This window comes from Danio rerio, chromosome 2, assembly GCF_052040795.2.
Source record: "Danio rerio strain M-AB ecotype USA chromosome 2, GRCz13ab, whole genome shotgun sequence".
Classification (NCBI taxonomy): domain Eukaryota; kingdom Metazoa; phylum Chordata; class Actinopteri; order Cypriniformes; family Danionidae; genus Danio; species Danio rerio.
In genome coordinates, this window is record NC_141022.1 from 44,292,954 (window position 1) to 44,306,747 (window position 13,794).

Below are 13,794 nucleotides of genomic sequence, written 5' to 3' on the forward strand. Positions count from 1 at the left end.
ATTGTCCGTAGTGTATGTGTGTGAATGAATGTGAATGTGTATGGATGTTTCCCAGTGATGGGTTGCAGCTGGAAAGGCATCCACTGCGTACAACATGTACTAGATAAGTTGGCCATTCATTCCGCTGTGGCAACCCCTGCTTAATAAAGGAACTAGGCCAAAAAGAAAATGAATGAATAATAATAAAATTATAATAATAATAATAATTGTTATTATTATTATATTTTATATACAAATTTGCAGTGTTCTTTTGCATATAAATAAAATAAATACTTAACCTAAGTAAAATAAAATTACTTAACTGAAATACTTGAGCTGAGCTGAAAAAAGATTGTGTAATAAACATTCTAACATATAAAGATGAATAAATACTGTAACAATAACATACATGCATGCACACAAACAAACACAAGCACACACACACAATCTAAAGTGAGTGACGTCTTTAATCGGACCTCCACAGATCTTCTCTAGCCCCAAAACCCCGAAGGATGGAAAAAATGTGAGGGATTTTGGGAATATTATTAAAACAAGAGCAGCTTCATCCATACATCTCTTGGTTGTTTTGGGCTGCTCTTGTTCTCTCTCTGCAGGTTTAACTCGTCGCTCACCTCAGGCTTGTCTGGATATGCAATAACAGCATGTCTGAAAACGTTTCTGTACAGCAGGGCAGAAATCTCTCTCTCTCTCTCTCTCTCTCTCGCGCTCTCTCTCTCTCTGCCAGTCCCAACTCAAGCCCTGAGCTAATTAGGATGTGCTGATTGATTAGGCTGCAATAATTAGCTTTTGTGATGTAAATGAAGCTCCCATTGGTCTGAAATTGATTAGCCACTGTCTGTCCCTGGGGATGTGGCGGTGAGTCCATCTCTCTCTCTTTCTTTTCGGCACAGGCTCTCAATGTTTGTAATCAAATACGATAATGGACTTCGCTGAAGTGCTGTAAAAAAAGAAAACTATCAATGTCTAAACAACTAGACAATTCTTTCCACTCTGGAATGATAAAATTCTACAGCCTGGAAGATCTAGTGGAGAGGAAACAACTGCTTTATGCTCTGGTCGTTTAATTATTTTACAGTAACTAGTCTCTATTTTTTAAAGGTGCAGTATGTAAGTTTTTGACTCTTCTAAAGCATAACAATTTGCAGATATTTAAGAAACATGCTTATTTAATATTGTGTAAACATGCTTATCTGAAAAAACAATGCTAAAGTCAGATATTGTGCTTTGAAAATGTGCATTACGTGTCGGAACGTCTGACTTTGTTTTGGTTCTTTTAACCCGCCCACTGCCAGTTTAGCCAATTATACTTCAGCACCCTGGGTTGTCTCCATGGCAAACAGTGTATTTCATTCATTCAGTCAGCCAGGAAGGCTCTTGAAGTATGCGTGACCAAAATGCAACTTCCGGTGGACATTAACAGCCTTCGAAATGAGATGCAGATTCAGAGTTCCACATGAAGTGGTTATTAATTAGTAAATAATATAAATAGTATGAGCATGAACATTAGGTGAGCAGGTTACAATGTACTCTTGTGTCCTAACAATACGCTACACGCTAGCAATTTGGCTGTTTGCAACAGATGAAACACGACAGAATCATTCAAATACAGCCATTCAGAAGCATAGAATAGTGCACTTACTGGCAATTAATGGTAAGGTTTATAATTTAATTAAAACATATTAAACTTCTTTAACATTATTAAATGTAGATGCTGAATCACTGACATGTCTTGGTTTACATTGAGTCACAGTTCTGAAGCTCAATTTTAAATGGTTTATTTTATTTTCAAGTTCTGAGGTAAACTAGCTGCTGCTGATGCATGGCAATAAATGTCATGTAAAATGGCATTCAAACTCACATTATTAGCATTTAACACTGAATAAAGCACATGAGGTGTACCTGAGTTGATCATTATAGTTTTCCATTGTTCAGCTGTAAAAAATAGAAGCCGTTTCTAGAATATAAATATCAGGTGTTGGTTAGAACAAAAACTACTTTTAATATGGAAACTATTTCTTCTATTGCATGCCATTGACTGTCTTCAGGCTCGACAGTCAGACACACATGCTAATAACAAAACAGCCTAAAAGTTACAAAAACTACAAGTGCATTTTTAAAGTGGCACTTCTAATTCTCCATATACATTTCTAATAATTGCCTGATATTAATAGAAAACAGCAGATTTAATAATTAATAAAGTAGTTAAAAATGCTATTGGGAAATGCTTTAGACTGAGTGTCATGTCATGCCAATCCACAAATAAAATCACTATAGGAATCTGAGGTATTACAGAAATGCTCATGTGTGAGAGAAGGACATGGTGAAAAGTGAAAGGCACTGAGAGACAATCTGTTGTTCCAGTCTGAAGAGGAAAGGTTTCTCTCTGCTCTCCCGAGGAAGGAACAGGAACTGCTTCCATTCAACCAACCTCTGAGATCTTGTGCTCCACATCGTCACAAATGTAGCTACTGTACATCTTTTTGAGATGCACATATACATTGACTTTTACTGACAAAAACACACAATTAACATTGCTACAGCAAACCATGGCTATAGTTGGTGATTTGCTGAACGAAATCCCAGATTGTTATTGTACAATGTTTAAACTGTTTCCTTATCATTGTCAAGAATAATGCTGTTTGTTCAAACTACGTATATAAAATGAGCTGAAGAGTTTTTTTTAGAACAACTAAATTGTTTTATGTTCAATCAAATTAAATTTGCACAATCTAATAAGTTAAGAAAATTCCGTCATTTTGTCCCAACACAAATTGTTTGTGTGAAACCCAACATTTTTCATTTGCTTAAATTTGGTTGTAGTTCGATCTAGCTCCCTTTTCTTTTGAAAACTGATGAATAGTCAAAGTTCAAATAAGAAGCACTGTACCATTCCATTTTCAATGCGTTCAGCCGTGTATCTCATACAAAACAAAATGTCATTGCTTAACAGTTTGGCAAATCGCTAGTGGCACGAGTGTGACATCAAAATGCACTCGCACTGGCAGGAAAAAAAGCTTGCAAAACGTGACCATTTACACGCAGTCTGGAGTCCTGCTAACTAGCTGTGACAAGCTGTAAGGTACAAAACAATTAGTTGCTAATTCAGCTTCTATTTCTGTCACTGTGCAGTATGCAGTCTCTTTGGTCCAATATTTAGCTTTTAAAAACTGTATATTTAGTGCTTGCTCCTGGAAACTCAGTCGCTTCACTTATGGTCAGCACTATGAGTGAGACAAGCCCAGAATGCCCTGTCACTTGCAAATTTAATTACAAATATATTTGTTTCTATTATCTTGTTATCGGGCCATTGCTGTTGGCAACAAGACATTTGCTGCGTCCCAAATCAGATACAGCCTGTTTTGAAGGCCTGTTTGAAGGCTGAATTTTGTCACAGTGGTGACGGAGGCTTTGCCAATCTGAAGCCTTCTTAAAAAATGCAGCCTTGAAATTCATACTTTGTTTCTCGGTCTACAAAGAAGATACAATAGCTGAATAATTAGTGGCTCAAAGTATCTCAAGTAATAATAATGGATGTTTTTAACACTATTGCATTTCTGTTGACCAACAATACTGGTCACACATTACATAATGTTTAGGTTTTATTAGTGAATGCTAGTTATTGTATTTATAACCATGAACTAAGAATGAACATTAGTTGCACAGTATTTAGTAATCATGGTTTACAATTTACTAATACTATATATATACAACATGATACAAAAATTACATTTTTTCATGAAGTAATGTAAATTAAGATAAATAAATACTGTAATAAATTTATTGTGGATTTTTTTATTCATGTTAGTGAATGAATTAACTAATTTTAACAACCAGAACTTATTCACAATTGCAAACTGAAACTACAAACCCTTTAAAACTTTTCCTTTAAATTGCATTCATAAATATTATGAATTAGGAAACTATATGACTAGTTTCAATAATTTAATTGTAAAAAAAAAAAAAAAAAAATCATGATTTATAATCAAATTTGAGCAAACTAATTGCAATTATGACTTTAATCTTATTACATACATTCATTTTAATACATTAATTTTCCTTTGGCTTAGTGCCTTTATTCATCAAGGGTTGGTATAGCGCATCTCTACGGATGCACGGGCCCTGGCACACTCACGTCAATCTGGCAACCTGTGCTTGCGTGGACTAGTCAGAGGAGCCAAGTGAAAATTGGTTTTGATCCAGGAGAGCAATACCAAGTTCAACCACTGGGTGTCAAACTTACTTAATTTAAGGAGTGGTCCACAATGATGTCATATTTTAAACTTTAGTTGATGTGTAATGTAGCTTTGAAAAATACATCCGGGTTAATGATGTCATGAACCCTATAGGTTACGCACATACACCCTGTGCAGCGAAGGGGCCTCTTCAGAGGAACTAGAAAATATGACAGTCGTTTTTTATGTTAGCTGAGTAGCTGTATATAATCAAAGTAAAATAAATAAAAAAATAGTCCTGAAAATACACAAGATTTTTTCAATGAGATTTGCTAAAACAGTTGTGAGATAATGCAGAGAAATAGAGTCAGAACAGCAAAAAACAACAAAAATAAATTAAATTCAATACAAATTTTACTTAAAAGTAAAGTCCATCAAAATAAAAGTCCAATAGCTGAGAAATCAGAATTGTGAGACTGACTGTATGATTCATAAATCCAAATTCTCAAAGTTAAGCAGTGTGATGGAAAAACATCATGACTTGTGAGATGTAAACTCTCAATTACATTTTTTAAATTTACTTATTGATTAATTGATTGATTGATTGATTGATTGATTGATTGATTGATTGATTGATTGATTGATTGATTGATTGATTGATTGATTGATTGATTGATTGATTCATTCATTCATTCATTCATTCATTTATTTATTTATTCACGTATTAGAAATGACCTTCCATATAAAAGATTCACTGTGCATTCCCTCATCATTGGCAGGTGCAGCACTGCAAAACTTGACTGCGGACCCTGCATATACACAGAATCTCTAGAGCTGTTTCCTGAGCACCTGGTCTTGTTAAGTGTTGGCTGCTGGACGAGTATTTCAGTCAGCGCTGCATTTGTTTGAACAGGTTGCTTGTATTAATATTTCTCCCCCAGTGACTGATGATGCAGGTGCTCTACACAGTATATATGCGCCCAATACAGCAAAGTCAATCACGACCCACAGCTGTGCAGCAAACTCCTGAACCTCTGGCTCAGAGGAATGACAATCACACAATGACAAGTTAAGACAGATGAACTGTGCAAAACACACATACACACCCATGAAATGCACACAAACACAGAATTCTGGGAAAAAATGCTATATCAAGGGCTCAATACAGATTCGGACTGAGCGATGTTGCCTCACACCTGTGGAATGTTTTCAATGGAAGGAAGAGCGAATTTGGTAAGTGTAAACGTCCAGCCGACTGCCAAACTATCGCAGAGTTATTAAGAATTCTTTCTGAAATGCTGTCGCCACAGGGATCAGGATTCACGGTCTTCAAACAAACGTGCACTACAGAGAGTTTGAAGTCACGATGGGAAAAAAGAGAGGAAAATAAAGCATTCTTCAATTGTCTTACATACAAGCAAACACAGCGGGATTCTCATTACGGTTTGAATTGCGATGTCAAAGCTGTCGGAATCCTGGCTCAGAGAACTTTGTGCTTCATCACAATGATCTTTGCAGTGTTTAATAAAAAATAGTGGTTCATCTAGAGCCAATATAATGCAAAAAAACAGCAAAATAGGTTAATCATTAAAATGAGGAAAGAGTTTGATGTCAGATCTTTTTTCCGGAATTGACAATTAAGACAATTAATTATAGCCAAAAAAAAATAAAAAATCAGTTTTTGGGAGGATTGTGTAATCTTATCAGTTTCCACAAACATACTGAGCAGAATATTATTAATAATAATAATAATAATAATAATAATAATAATAATAATAATAATAATAATAATAATAATAATAATAATAATGTTTCAAATTTTAGAAATATTTCCTGATCCTGATACTGTGCCTCATTATTACTAGATTGTTATGTTATTACTAGGGCCAGACAAAATCTGCGGACATTTTTAGCTATTTCTGAGCAGAATTTTGTAAAAAATCTGTGGATTTACGTGGAATTGTTTTGGGAGTATTGTAACTAAAAACTTAATATATGAAATAAAGGAAACACTTAATGTTACATTACATTACATTTACTAACATGAACTAATCATGAACAACACTTGTACAGCATTTATTAATTATAATTGAACATTTACTAATGCATTTTTAACATTTAGGTCCATGCTTGTTAACATTAGTTAATGCACCATGAGTTAACATGAACCAACAATGAAAAACTGTATTTTCATTAACTAACGTTTATTAACATGAATAAATACTGTAGTAAATGTACTGTATTGTTCATCTTTTGTTCATGTTAGTAAATGCATTACTTAACATTAACTAATGAACCTTATTGTAAAGCGTGACCGAAATAAAAATAAAACCTTTTTAACTTTTATTTAACGTTTACAATGCAAATCCAATTAGATTCACTTATTTGGTAAACAAAGCAAGTCTCTCATATGATATATATATATACTAAAATGCAGAAAATATTACTTGACAAACTGTATTGTAAATAAATCATATGCACATTTTCATATCAGTCAATAAAATTACTGAAATTACTTTAAAAACTAGATAAATATTAATGTACACACATTTACACAAGTAAATAAACAGACTCAATGATGGGCTAAAAATCTGTAGAAATCTGGGGATTATGTGTGGGCCTAGTTATTACTAATATAACTGTTTCCATGGTTAGGACTGTCACAATAATCAAGATATTGACTTATTGCACAACACTCCCATGACCTCAATAATTTTTGGTGATGCAATATATATTGTCCATACAGTATCAGTATGGTTGAAAAACACTATAGTATTTACTATAAATTAGTCACAGTTGGGTGTGACGCCTTCCACAGTGACTCATTACTGTATTCTAATTACATTTTTGGCAAATGCAGTAATGTAACGAATTACATTTTAAATATGTGTAATCTGATTACAGTTACTGAAGTAAATGTAATTGCATCACTTACATCACAAATTACATTCTTAGAAGAAAAAAATACTTCTGTTAAATAACGTTTTCCACGGCAACATCAGTTAACAAGCAGGCACTTTTAAATTGATGGAGAACACGAGCTGAAATGGTTGCTGACGAGAGTGGCTGCTTCTTCAATTGGAAATACAGACATTACTTTGATTGCATTGAGAATAAAACAACAAAAATATTACTGTGAAATTCAGTCTATGTCCAGTCTCTAAAGAACTTTTCACTGCTTTTAAGTCGATCAGCAACTTGTTCAAGCACTTTAATAGAAAGCAAAACTCGTCACCAAGGAGGACATCGGTACATTCTGTTTTTTCAGTGAACATTAAATTACTGAAAGAGCTGCAGTTTATTTATTTATTTTATTTATTTTTTTTATATTGTATATGTTTTAAAAGTAACTTTAAAGTAAAATAATTAGTAATCTGATTACTTTTTACATTAAGTAATTAGTAACGCTGACTATAGTATATTCTCATGTGGGTGTCTGACAACTTAAAATAGATCTTGTAGCAGATATCGCAGCCTTGGTTACTTTTTACTTGCGCTTTTTTGTTAACGTTTATTATTATTTATTTGTTTGGAATCAGAATGTGAAAAGATATATCCTAATGCCTAATTATTAAACTGTTAAAATGACTATAAATAAATGAATTATTTTTAAGAATAAAATTGTATGTGTTCTTTGGAAAAGTGTACCTCATGAAGGGGGTCTACATCATGATGATATTATATTGTCATTCTGGCATTATATAATGAGTGGCATGAAATCTGCTCTTAAAATGACAAGAAAATCATTTATCGTAATATATTTTGGTGCAATATAGCGTACAACGAAAAAATTGTTATTGTGACAGACCTACCCATGGTAATCAAAACCTAAATCAAACAAATGCAGTATAAATAAAGCATAAAACTACTTATAACCTTTCAACAACCTTAATAAAATTCAAATAATTAATCAATATATCATTGCATAAAAAAAAAAAAACATTTATGTTTTACATGAAATTATACTGAATTATAATTGTTATAACTTTATAAATACATTACTTTTGATAAAATACCACATACATTGGTATAATAGTATTACAATTGAGCTAAAAAATACTAATATATTGTGAGAAAAAATTTAAGTTTTAAGGGAAAAAGCTGTGAAAATAATAAAACAATGAAAACTAAAATTTAATCAATTTATAAAAATATTCATATTAAAATATTAATAAAATGTATGTAGTGTATGTGTGTGACCTCACGCAGACCTCAGATTGGGGCGACGGTGTATCTTCAAGCAGGACAATGACCCAAAGCACACTGCCAAAATATCAATGGAGTGGCTTCAAAACAACATTATTTCTGCAACTTTTTTTGATTGATTGATTGATTGAACAAAAAAAAAAAAAAAAAAAAATTTCACATTGTCATGATGGGAAAATAAATGAATTTTATTAATTTTGGAATGAAAAAATGTGGAAAAAGTGAATCGCTATGAATATTTTCCGAATGCACTGTAAATGCTGTCTGAGTTCTATTATAGTTTAAAGATCCAATTAAATTAAAATAAAGTTTTTTATTTTAGATATTAATATCAGTATTGTACAATTTTTTTTAGGTTATCTATAAGTTAGTATGCTCCAAAACAGTGAAAAAATTTGGGTTTAGAAGAAATAAACTATTAATAACATATGAACTATAACTATTATAAACAAGTAAAGCTTGCAGTTTGTTACTTCCGCCTAAATAGATCAACGCTTTTATTCACGTCATCACATACTTCAGTTTCTCATCAAATCGTGGCCAATCAAATGCTCTCATGCATCTGACATGCCTCGCCCCCTTTGATACTCTTGCGCTCAACCACTCTCACTGGCAGAGCAGTGAAAAAACAAAACACTATATCCAACCCTCACTTCATGTTTTGATTGAGATCACATAAAACATCAAATAAAAAAAGCACATTTTAAAGCACTCACGGGACCTTTAAAACTTTCAGACTGGGCATGCATCAATTAAGATCTAAGAACCACAATATCAAGCCTATCAAATCTGCAGTCTGTCTGAACCTCAGATTTGATCACCGAAGACTGAAAGTGGCATGTCTGTTCGTCCAGCTTTACAGCTTCATTACACTATAACATGCGCTAAGCTGATGAAGAACTTTAATTATGTAAGTGCATTAATCCTTAGCGGTAGCCCACAGGTGTTTGTGTGTGTGTGAGAGTTCTCCTTTGTGTGTGTGATAGAGAAAGAAAGAGAGACAGAGGCTGTTGTTTTGTGGCCTGTAAGAAAGACTCAGCGGTCGCCTTCATGCTGGGGTCTTATTAGAGAGAAGGTACATGAGATTCTGCTGCTTCACGCTGATATGAACTGCAGGTACTCTTGATAATTGGCGGCGCTAGTTGAGGACATGCCACACTCTTATTCGATAAGGGAAAAACACCATTTTACTGCTGCCACGGAGAAGAGCCATCATGCTATTCATATCGGAGGAGAGGGGCATAATAAGACAAAATAATGAACTTGGATGTCACGTCTTATATAACACACATTTTTCGGCCACAAATGATCCGCAAACATACACACACAAGCTCTGCTGCAAATCACAGTGACCTGCCTATCTAGACAGCATTATTTAAAACTCTACAAGTAGGCAGTTAATAATCACATTCTGTATATCTGGCAGGTATAAGAACACCCTAGCATCCCAGAATGCAATGCGTTGACAGAAATGTCAATTAAAAACACAAGTGTATTTCGTTGCAGTTTGGGTGCTATATAGAACTCCTGTTCAGATTTATTGTGTTCATGAAAACAAGTTTATACGGCATTAAAAAGTTTTTGGTGAACACACTATTATACGTACTGGTACAGGTTTATATCGAAGTTGATATTTAGCCGCACCATTTAAGAGTTGGTGTTTCATAACATCTAATATTTATGAGGTGAGTTGTTAGCCCAATGTTTAACCCCCAACCTAGAGAACCAGGACATACAGTTGAAACCAGAAGTTTACATACACTCCAAAAAAAGGAACCATTATTATTTTTTTTTTTATGTCTGATGGTAAATCATACTACACTTTTACTTTTTTAGGTCCGTTGGCAGAATAATTAGATTTTTTTTTTTTATTATTCATTTCTAGACAGTCAAAAGTTTACATACATTTCCTTGGTATTTTTTTAGCTTTGCTTTTAAATTGTATAACTTTGGTCAAATGTTTTGGGTATCCTTCCATAAGCTCTCAAAATAGTTTAAAGGAATTTTGGCCCATTCCTTTTGACAGAATTGGTGTAACTGAGTCAGATTTGTAGGCTGTCTTGCTCTCACTAGCTTTGTCAACTCTGCCCACAAATTTTCTATATGATTGAGATCAGGGCTTGGTGATGGCCCCTCTAAAGCATTCACTTTGTTGTACTTAAAGCACATTTTACCAAATTTGGCAGTATGCTTAGGGGCATGGTTTGTTTGGAAGACCCATTTGTGGCCAAGTTTTAATTTCCTGGCTGATGTCTTGAGATATTGCTGCAGTATTTCTACATAATGTTCTTTGTTCATGATGCCATCTATGCTGTGAAGTGGACCAGTCCCTCCTGCAGCAAAACAGTCCCACAGCATGATGCTGCCGCCCTCATACTTCACAGTTGGAGTGGTGTTCTTGGGCTTGTAAGCTTTCCCTTTTGTCCTCCAAATGTAACACTGGTCATTATGGCCAAACAATTCAATCTTAGTTCCATCAGACCACAGGACAAGTCTCCAAAAAGTATTCTTTTCCCAGTGTAATTTAGCTAGTTGTAATCTGGCTTTTTTGTTGAATCTGACTTGTTGATTTTCCCTTGTTGTCACAAAAGGAAGCAGTGTGTTTGAGGTTTACCTTAAATAGTATTCCACAGTTGTGCCTCCAATTAACGCAAATGTTGTCAATCAGCCAATCAGAAACTTAAAAAACTTGACTTTCAAGAAAAGTTATAACAATTTCTCAAAAAACATCTCTCTCATTATTCTGCTATTAGGCATAACAGAAACAAATTTGTTAAGAGAAAAAGTTTAGTCACATTAACATCTGACTTTTTTTTTTAAATGGTTATGTGCCTTTTATTACAGTGTATGTAAACTTCTGGTTTCAACTTTACATACACTACGGACAATTTAACTTACACAATTCACCCAGCACCATAGCATCCAGAGGAAATCCATGGGAACATGGGTAGAACATGCAAACTCCACACAGAAATGACAACTGACCCAGCTGGGGCTTGCACCAGCGACCTTCTTTCTGTGAGGCAACATCACTACCCACTGTGCCGCCCCTAAATCCCTTTGCCAGGAATAAATAATTGAAAAAATTCTATTTATCGGAAATAAAGACTTTACATTAGTTAGGCAACATGATAACAACAGTACTAGATTCAACCTTGTGTCACTTTCTGGTTAAACTGATTCCATGTCTGCCAAAGAAAGGCGAACATGTTTGGCTACTGTATCTATTGTTAGCATTTCAATCTTACATTTAATGTTTTAACCCATCAAATAAATAAAGGAAAATTCCTTGTTAACCCTAAAACAAAAACTCACTTTTACTTGGCCTTATGTCATTGCAAAGCCATTAGAAATTCATTTGTCTTCAGAATGAAAAGTTGTTGCATGTTTGATATGCAAATCAAATCTATAACTGAGTGCTGTAATCAATGACTGTAATCAATGATGCACAAAAACGGCATCTTTGTAGTAAAAAGCATGTTGATTTTATAGATTGCAAAGTTACAGATAAAATGAGACCACAAACTGAATAAAAAGTCGAAGTTATAGTTAATAAAATATTAACAAAGCAGTCAGCTTAGCCAGTAGCTTACTTCCTAGTTTGAGTGATGGAGAATTTAGCCAATGGCTGCACAATTCTTTCAACATATGGTGACGTTTATTCATCTATTGGACACGTTGTTGTTTTATTTAGTGGCCTGTCAATCATTACGTGACGTGACACGACACACCAGCCCCAAACAGCTTTATGCTAACAGCTCAAGCATACGGCAGAACGGCTGGTTTGCAAAAAGGAAACTGAAAATGGATTGTCAAAAGTTTTACTCTGCTGAAGGGGGTTTGAGAGGCAGGATTAGTACTCTGCCACTAGGTGCAGCAGAGGTCATTGTGTACTCAGGCCCTTGACCTAATTGGGTTTATGCTGTTAAAGCAGGAAAGGGGAACACAGTCCTTCAGAGTTCAGCTCAATCCCTAATCAAACTCACCTGAAAAATACAACCCATGGCTTCAGGATTGCTTGGAAAATACAGGCAGCTGTGTTTGATAAGAGATGTAGCTAAAGTCTGACTGATAGTGGCCCTCCAGAACTACAGTTGCCCTCTTCTGTCTTGGACAGAAAACTGACAACTGACATTATCAAGAACATTCCTGAATGTCATGCAGACACACACTACGGCCTCATGGGAATTTGACTGACAGGTAACAGGACTCTACATCGAAGCTTTCACAACACTGCAGCATGTATCGGAGGACATATCGATGTGCGCCGCCACATCCCACAGACCCGACTGATGTCATGAAAAAGCTGACAGATATCCTTCCCCATAAATTCCCATCTTCCTCGCCGCATTCATCTCCATCAGACAAGCGCTCGGCCCCTCGACTTGCTGACTGACAGTCACAAAGTTAAAAGCCCTTATACACCACAGACAAAAACCTCATAGCGCAGCTCCTCATCTGGCTGTTTACATCCTCTAAACACTCCTCTCAGCTCCACACTGAGCCCATTGACTCCTCTTTGAGGAGCGTGCATGTGACGGCTCTGAAAGGAGAAGGTTGACTCACTTGTGGAAATCTGTCTATTTTCACACTGAAAAGCAAACGGTTCCAGACGACGTTCGCTTCAGATGCAGCCAAGTTTGGCCACAAAAGGCCCTAATTTGGAAGGAACATGAGAAGCCAATGAAGCTTGAGAGCATTCCCTCGGACCCAGCACTTGGCATGGCACCCGGTCTGGTCTGAGAGAGTGAATGAAGGCTGACACTCTGTTGCATCTCCGTGAGAGTGTTATAGATGACAGGCCGGGCCGCTGCATTTGACTGACAGGACTCTTTTCAGCAATCACTCTCTATTGAGACGTGAACACAGAAAGTGGAGACGTCTCATTGTAACAATGACCACTGATGAGGTTCCCACAGGTCTACTGCCACACACACATACACAAAACGACTCCATTTTTAGCCTGTCATTTTGTGTCATCATTTAGGAATGTGCTGATACTAAATTTCTGCACTTAAATCATTAGTTCACCCCAAAATGAAAAAAAGAGTTCATCATTTACTCTCCCTAATGTGGTTTTAAACCTTTATGTTTCATTCTTCAGTTAAACATGAAATAAGATATGTTGAAGAACGCTGGTTGCTGTCACCCATCAACTAGCAACCAGATTCAAACAAGTAAATGGTGAGTAAATGATGACAGAGTTTTCATTTTTGGCTGAACTATCCCTTTAAGGTCTTGATACACTATTACAAACCTAGTTAAAAAAGGTTATTTGTTAGCATCCATGGTTTCAAGAAAAAGCTGTAACATCCACAAACCCTTTGCATTGCACAAAAGGCTACTCAGAGCAAGCCACTCAATTAAAATATTCTTAACACCAGATACCAAATATTCACACAAATACACCAACAAA

General features: G+C 35.1%; 1 protein-coding gene across 1 annotated transcript in view; it reads right to left on the reverse strand.

Annotated features, from left to right (window-relative positions):
- The window catches only part of hs6st1a (heparan sulfate 6-O-sulfotransferase 1a), a 231,471-nt gene that overhangs the window by 25,823 nt on the left and 191,854 nt on the right, over nt 1-13,794 (reverse strand).